This window comes from Gracilinanus agilis, chromosome 2 (assembly GCF_016433145.1).
Source record: "Gracilinanus agilis isolate LMUSP501 chromosome 2, AgileGrace, whole genome shotgun sequence".
Classification (NCBI taxonomy): domain Eukaryota; kingdom Metazoa; phylum Chordata; class Mammalia; order Didelphimorphia; family Didelphidae; genus Gracilinanus; species Gracilinanus agilis.
The window spans coordinates 559,450,808-559,459,360 of record NC_058131.1 but is presented as its reverse complement, the minus strand read 5'-3'; the positions used below and the strand labels follow the sequence as shown (position 1 = coordinate 559,459,360).

Genomic DNA, 8,553 nt, shown 5'->3' with positions numbered 1-8,553 from the left:
CCATACTTTCCCCTGGAAATATATAGTCAATTTTGATGGGTAGTTGATCCGTGGTTGCAGGCCCAGCTCTCTTGCCTTTCTGAATATTGTATTCCAAGCCTTACAGTCTTTTAGTGTGGAGGCTGCCAGATCCTGTGTGATCCTGATTGGTGCTCCTTGATATTTGAATTGTCTCTTTCTGGCTTCTTGTAAGATTTTTTCTTTTGCTTGAAAGCTTTTGAATTTGGCAATAATATTTCTAACCGATTTCTTCTCTGGGTCGAATATGGTGGGTGTTCTATGGATCCTTTCGATGTCTATATTGCCCTCTTGTTGTAGGACTTCAGGGCAATTTTGCTGAATAATTTCTTTTAGTACGGAGTCCAGGTTTTTATTAATTTCTGGTTTTTCTGGAAGACCAATTATTCTCAAATTGTCTCTTCTAGACCGGTTTTCTTGGTCTGTCACTCTCTCATTGAGATATTTCATATTTCCTTCTATTTTTTCAGTCTTTTGACTTTGTTTTATTTGTTCTTGTTGTCTTGAGAGATCATTAGCTTCTAATTGCTCGATTCTAGCCTTTAGGGACTGGTTTTCCTTTTCAATCTTGTCATTTCTGGTGTTCAATTTGCTTATCAGTTCATTTGATTTCTGAGCCTCACTTTCCAATTGCAAGATTCTACCTTTTAAACTGTTATTTTCTTGCCAGATCTCTTCCATTTTCCTCAGAATCTCAGTTTTGAACTCTTCCATAGCTTGTGAGGAGTTTTCCTTATTTGAGGAGGGTCCGGATGCTTGTTTGTTCTCCTCCTCTGTTTGCTCGGTTGTCTGGATTTTCTCTGTGTAAAAGCTGTCGAGTGTTAAAGACTTCTTCTTTTTGTTATTATTCTTTCTCTTCTGAACCAACTGATGCTGAGTAGCCATCATTAGCCCAGCAGCTTCTCAGCTTTATCCTCGGGCTCAGTGTCTGTTCGCAATCTATTGGCTCCTGAGGTCTGAGTTCTGGTTTTTTCCAAGGTCAAGCCCCCTGGTGGGCCCTCTTGCTTGATCCTCTGCTGGAGGTTTCTTTACAAGTCTCAGGGCACTGCTTCCACAGTCGTATACCCGTCTGCACTGGTTCCCCACTTAGGCTTTAGTTCTGCCTCCACCCACGCCTCTACTCAGCCGGCACTCTGCGCCCAGTGTCCTGCTCCCGCGCGCGCTCAGATTTCGCGTGCTTTTTTTGACTTAATGGGGTCCTAAGTCTAGCTGCTCTCAGGAACAGGTCCCGGAGCTGCTGATGACTCGATGGGTGCCCCAAACTTGCCCTATTTCTTTTTAGCTGGGTTCGGAGCTATAGATGAGTGTGGAGGGGGTGGGGGTGGGGCGGTTGCTCAGCCCGCGATTGATTCCACGTACCTTCCACGCTGTGCCCTGTTGTGGGGTTCCTCCGTTCGTCTGGACTTGTTTTTATGTCCCCTTGAGGAGTTTTGTATGTTTTGGTCAGGAGAGGTTAAGAGCTGCTTCTTACTCTGCCGCCATCTTAACCCTGAACTCCCAATTTCTAATTAGTTTTTGATTTGCCTGTCCAGGTGCCCTTACTAATTATTATTTTTATTGCATTATGATCTGAGAAGGTTACATTTATCATTTCTGCTCGTTTGCATTTGTTTGCAATGTTTCTATGCCCTATTACATGGTCAGTCTTTGTGAATGTACGATATGCAGCTGAAAAGAAAGTGTATTCCTTTTTGTCCCTATTTATTTTTCTCCGCATATCTATTAAATCTAATTTTTCTAGGACTTCATTCACCACTCTTATTTCTTTCTTATTTATTTTTTGGTTTGATTTATCTATATCCAAAAGAGGAATATTTAGATCTCCCACTAGTATGGTTTTACTATTTATTTCCTTCTTGAGCTCTGCCAGTTTCTCTTTTAGGAATTTGGATGCTATATCATTTGGTACATACATGTTGAATACTGTTATTTCCTCATTGTCTATATACTGCCTTTTATCAGGATGTAATTACCTTCCTTATCTTTTTAAATCATATCTATTTTTACTTAGGCTTTGTCAGAAATCATGGTCACCACTCCTGCCTTCTTTTTCTAATTTGAAGCCCAAAAGATTTTGTTCAAGCCCTTTATCTTAAACCTGTGTATGTCTCCCCGCCTCATATGTGTTTCTTGTAGACAACATATGGTAGGATTTTGATTTCTAATCCACTCTGCTATTTGCTTCCATTTTATGGGCAAGTTCATCCCATTCACATTCAGAGTTATAATTATCAGTTATGTATTTGCCAACATTTTGGTATCCTCTCCTAGTTCTACCTCTTCTTACACTATTTCCTTTTAAACCAGTGGTTTGCTTTAAACCAGTAACCCTTGTCCCCTCCCTTGATTACTTCCCTTTCTATCCCCTCCCTTATTATTCCTCTATTTTTATTTTTAATACCTAATGAAATCCCTCCCCCCTTTTTTGACCTCCCCACTCCCCTGCTCCCCTTGGTTTATCCCTTCTGACATTCTCAGTAGGGTTAGATAGAGTTTTATATCCCAATGGATATAGCTACTCTTCCCTCTCAGGGTTAATTCCACTGAGAGTAAGGTTTAAATATTAACTCTTAATGCTCTCTTCCTCTCCTTCTTATAACAGTATTCATCCCCTCCCCTTCCCATGCCCTCCTTGTGTGTAATAGAATATCCTATTTTTCTTATTCCTTCAAGTTTCTCTTGGTGTCCTCCTCTATTCACCCCCTTCTTTCCCACCCCCCATATCATCTTAGACCATTTAGTACTCCAACCACTCCCTATGAATAATTATTCTAATTACTATAATAGTGAATACTATAATAGCAAATAGAGTTCATTATAGAGAATTACACATAACATTTCTCCACATAGGTATACAAATATATTGAAGCCCTTAAAGAGGCATATTTAAAAATATGAGTTTTCTTATTTTCTCTTCTGTTTCTTATTTACCTTTTCATGTTTCTCTTGATTTTTGTGGTTGAATATCAAAGTTTCCATTTAGTCCTGGTCTTTTCTGTGCAAATACTTGGAAATCTTCTATTTTGTTGAATGCCCAAACTTTCCTCTGGAAGTATATAGTCAGTTTTGATGGGAAGGTGATCCTTGGTTGTAGATCCAGTTCTCTTGCCTTTCTGAATGTCATATTCCAAGCCTTGCGGTCTTTTAGTGTGGAGGCTGCCAGATCCTGTGTGATCGTGATTGGTGCTCCTTGATATCTGAATTGTCTCTTTCTGGCTTCTTGTAAAATGTTTTCTTTTACTTGGAAGCTCTTGAATTTGACTATTATCTTCCTGGGGGGTCTAGTGTAGAGGGTCATCTATGGATCCTTTCAATGTTGTTGAGTGTTACAGATTTCTTCTTGATGATATTTCTCTTTTGGGATTCTTGTCCCTGGCTTGTCATTTTTAGCCTAGTGTCCTCTCAGGTTTATCCTCACACCCAGGGTTTTCCTGCACTCTTTAGGCTCCTGAGGTCTCAGATCTAGTTGTTCTTGGGGTCAAGCCTCCTGGTGGTCCCCTTGCTTGTTCCTCTGCCCAAAGCTCCTTTAACAGTCTCAGGGTGCTGCTTCCATAGTCATGCACCCCTCTGCACTGGGTCCCCACCCAAGGTCCAAGCCTGAGCTCAGGATCCACGTCTGCGCCTGTGCTCAGGGTCTGTGTTCAAAGTCCATGTGTTCTTTAGCCTCTTGGGGTCTTAAGTCTTGCTGCTCTCAGGAGCAGGCCCTGGTGATCCCAGGTAGCTGCCAAGGACTTAATGGGTGCCCCAAACTTGCTCTAACACTTTTGCGCTGGCTTTGGCATTGTAGGTGGTGTAGGGGGGAGGGGGGTTGCTCAGCTTGTGTTTTAGTGAGAACTGTTTCACCCCTTTATAGCATGGAATTGCCCTAATTCCACGTACCTTCAATGCTGCGCCCTGTTGCGGGGTCCCTTCATTTGTCTGGATTTGTTTTTATGTCTTCTTGAGGAGTCCTATGTGTTTGGGTTAGGAGAGGTTAAGCAGCTGCTTTTTACTCTGCCACCATCATAACCTGCTGTTTTTTTTTTATTATTATTATGTATTGAAGTTAAGGGATTCATAAGAGAGAAGCAGATCTGAGAATGGATAGTTGGCTAAGAATAGTCTCTGAGAATGAAATTTTGATTTTAGGGCTATGATTGTTTTTCACATAGAAATGAGGGGCTGGATTATAATTAGAAAGGGTAGACAAATACATATTTATCTGGAGTCATGCAAATCTAATCAAAAGGTCTTTAAAAAAGAAAGGAAAAAGAAGGAAATGCCCAAATAGATCTGCCAGTCCCAGAAGAGTATAACAGGTACAGATAGTACAGGAGGAAAAAGAGCAGGATAGGACTGGTAATTCACAGGACATAGTAAATATCTATGAAGAAAAATAGCAATGAAACACAAGACCTCAGATGTTTATAAAGAAATGCCCAAAGTTTGCATAATAAGTAGGCTGAAGTAGAGAGCCTAATTCAAGGAGGCATATTTTTATATCATAAACATTATTGAGATTTGAGACAGGAATTTGGTTTGAAATGGAAATACTTTTTCAACTGAAATACAAGTTAAAAATGGGAATAGGCTATATAGTATTATGTTAATAATATTTTCATGTAAGGAAATTCAGGAATCTGAGAGAAGAATCATAAGAAAAAGCATGTGTGTTCAAATAAATGGAAGTAGAAACAGAAGTGATATTGTCATAGGTGTGTGTTACCTTCCTGACAAAAATGACAGGGCATGAACCTAAAGAGATAGATAAGTAGTATATGCCAAGTTCTAAATGCTTTTCAATACTACAGACAGATTTTGGGCACCAGTTACTATTTGTAAGGAACAGCAGAAAAGATACCAACATAAGGCAGCAGGTGGGAGCTAGAATTATGGGGATGGGAAGATCTAGAGGTCATAAGAAAGTGACAAGTAGTTTTTGAAATTAATAAGGAATTTGTATCTCTTAATGGAAAATTTCATTTCATAAATACAGGCCTTTGCATATAATAGATGTTTAGTAAATGTTTTATTGAATTGGATGAAGCAAGCAAAGTAGATTGAAATCAAGTGATATATAAAGCACCATGCGTTGTTTTTCATAAAGCACAAAAATTCATTTCCTAGGTTTATTCAAAGGAACTGTAGAGTTTATAGGACCTCAGATTTAGTGCTAGAAGGAAATGTAGAAGCCATTGGTTCTGTCATTTTGCAGATGAGGAAACTGTGGCACAATTAAGACTTATCTGGGATCTTCAGGCTAACAAGTGGCAAACTAGTTTTCCAGAAGGAGTCACTGCTGAGAGTTAAGGTATAGTTAGAAAAGCTTAATTGGGCCTTGAAGAAAGTGTAGGATTAAAGGCAAGGGTAAAGTGAGTGTTGGTCATGAATAAAAGGTATAAGAATAATGCAGAAAGGTCAAACGCCCAGTTAAGTTCAAAAGAAGCCATTGAATTTGGCTTTTAGGAAGTCATTGGTGATCATTGAGTGAACACTTTCAGTGGACTGTGAGGGGCCATAAGCAGATTTCACTTGTTTGAAAGTAAATGGGCAGAAAGTAGGTAAAGACAGCAATTTAGACTAATTTTTTGATGAGCATGAATGAATTAACAAATCAGCCATTTATTAAAGCTCTACTTTGTGTCAGGAACTGTGCTAGCAGCTGGGAGATACTAAGACAAAAAACTAAATAGTCTCTGCCCTTCAGGTCTTAAATTCTTTCCAAGGAAATTACATAGACATAAAAAGTATATGCAGAACAAATAACGTGGAAGTGAGTAAAGAAGGCATTTAAGGCCTGGAGAATAGAGCCTGATGTTTGATAAAGAGCAAGAAGTCTAAATTGGTAGGACCCAAGATTGTTAAAATGGGTAGAACCTGAACAGTGGGGATGGGAAGAAATCCTAGAGGTTATAAGAAGGTGAAGAGTAGGTTTTGGAATTATACAAGCATATGAGAAACCAAAGATTATGTGATCAATGGGAGCTCTGAGTTTAGGATTCTTTTAAATTCTGATTTAAAATTCACCAACTTAAAACAAAACAAAAAACCCTTTCTGTACAGGAAATAAGTTTTCTGCTTCTGCTTTTAAAACTCAAAATTTTCTTTAAAGCAGAATTTTATTTTCCCTAGAATTTTTTTTTTGGGGGTGGAGGGAAGGATGAATTTCTCATATAAAGGGAACAATGTCTTGAATTTTAGAAATTTTACCAAACTAGTGTAGTGGCACAAATGCTGTGATTGTAGCTCCTTGAGAGAATGGATCTCTGGAACTCAGGAGCTCAGAAATATAGTGGGCTGTGCTGATGATAGTGCCCAAAATGCAGCATCCATATGGTTAGCCTCTGGGAGCAAGAGACCATCAAGTTGCCTGAGGAGGGGCAAATGGTCCAGGTGGGAAGTGGAACAGGCCAAAGCCCCTGTGCCAATCAGTAGTAAGATTGTGAGTAGCCTTGGTACTTCTAGCCTTGGGTATGGTAGACTACTCTTTTTAAAAAAGGGAAGAAAAGAAATTAAACTTATGAATCTTCAGGGGAATTTTCTCTTCTAGAATCTTTAGAAGTCAATTTACTAACTATATATATATATATATATATACACACACACACACACACATATATATATATACATACACACACATACATACACAGGCTATGCGGTCATTTAGCTCATTTTACAGATAAGGAAACTGAGGCAAACAGGGTCCCTCTTGTTAATAAGTATTATAATGCTAGATTTGAAATCAGCTCTTCCTGACTCCAGGCCTAGAGCTTTATCCACTTTGCCACCTAGCCACCTGAAATTCAAGGGGATATGATAGCTTTTCTAGGACTGGGAGGGCTCTCATTTTGGAGGAGGGATTAGCTGTGTTCTCTTTGGTCCAGGAGAACAGAATCATGAGTGAGGAGTAGAAGCTGCAAGGCTTGATAATCCAGAAAATTTTCCTAATATTTTAGGCTATTCACAAGTGGAGTGGGTTATCTTGAAGAGTTGGATCATTTACTTTCCAATTAATTTTTAATTTATCTCTTCATGAACCCTTACTAATTATAATTTTTATCACATCATGATCTGAAAAAGTTGCATTTATTATTTCTGCATTTGTGTACAATGTTTTTGTGCCCTAGTATGTGGTCAATTTTTGTATATGTACCATGTGCTACTGAAAAGAAGGTATATTCCTTTTTATCCCTATTCAATTTTCTCCAGATATCTATTAACTCTAATTTTTCTAGAATTCCATTCAATTCCCTTTCTTATTTATTTTTTAGTTTAATTTATCTAGTTCTGATAGGGGAAGGGTTGAGGTCCCCCACTAGTATAGTTTTACATTTCCTCCTTAAGCTCCTTTAGTTTCTCCTTTAAAAATCTGGATACTATACCACTTGGTGCATATGTGTTTAGTATTGAAATTATTTCATTGTTTATAGTTTATAAGATGTAATTTCCTTCCTTATATCTTTTAATTGGATCTATCAGATCAAAAGCTTGGGTGAAGCTTTTGATCTCACTCTGTGCTGATCAGGTCATGCACATTAAGTAGATTGCTTTGCCCTTGAGCCTTTGATGAGAGGCTCAGCTTTGGGTCCACCAGCTACTCCAAACTGGGATCTATGTCCTCATCACAGGCCTTAGCTGGGACTCCGGGCCTTGCTCTGGGCCCACACAGATCAGGCTGCTCCAGTACAAACTGCCCTGGGCTGGAATTCCGGACCCCACTGCAGATTTGCTTGGAACCTCAAGGGGTGTATGTTGGCTTGGACCTCTATCTGCCCGGGTAGGGTCTCAAGGTCTAGATATTGCCTCGGGCTGAGGTTCAGAACCTGGAACCTCAGATGTGGGCTGGGGGTGTGTGGCTTGCTCTTGGCTTGCTCCTCACTCCTTGGTGAGCCTCCTGCTGTCTGTGCTGCCCTCTCACCCCAGGGCCCCAGATGCTCTCTGCCTACCTTTTAGGTATGTCTCTTCCTGAAAGTTGCTTCACTCTGTCTCCTTTTGGGTTCTTTCACTCTTGCATTTATTTTATGGCATTATTAAACATTGGTTTAGAGGATTGTCATGGTAGTTTCAAACTTCCCTGCTTGTACTCCACCATCTTGGCTCTGGAATCAGAAATCTGAAGTGGGTTAGCTTGAGAGACAATGTGGTTTCCCCTCCCTAGAGGAGAGGCAGAGGCTCCATGGCTGCTGAGAACCCCTTTAACTCTGAGATCCTGTGAGTTCAGGACTATTCAGTTTAACACATTTTACAATACTAAACCTTTAACTTTAAAACTTTAAACTTCAATTTTTTAATGTCAAAATAACCCCATAAGTGTTTATATTGTCACATTGGGAAATACAGTATTATTTGATTAGAAAATTACCCTTCAAATGTATTATTGTATGTTGATGCCTAAATAATTTTTAGAGGAGAAGGGAATAAATGTTTATATAATGCTTACTATGTGCCAGGTACTCTCTCCTCCCAGTAACCTATTATGGATGAGGCTGTATCTTCTGAGAACTGTATCTTCTGTTTCCTAGAGAGGGTCAAGAGAAAATGGAATTTACTATATAA

The 8,553-nt window shown here is 39.3% G+C and overlaps 1 protein-coding gene across 1 annotated transcript in view; it reads left to right on the top strand.

The window, feature by feature from the left end:
- Positions 1-8,553, top strand: part of MNS1 (meiosis specific nuclear structural 1) — a 41,132-nt gene that overhangs the window by 15,739 nt on the left and 16,840 nt on the right. The gene's annotated exons all lie outside the window — the stretch shown is intronic.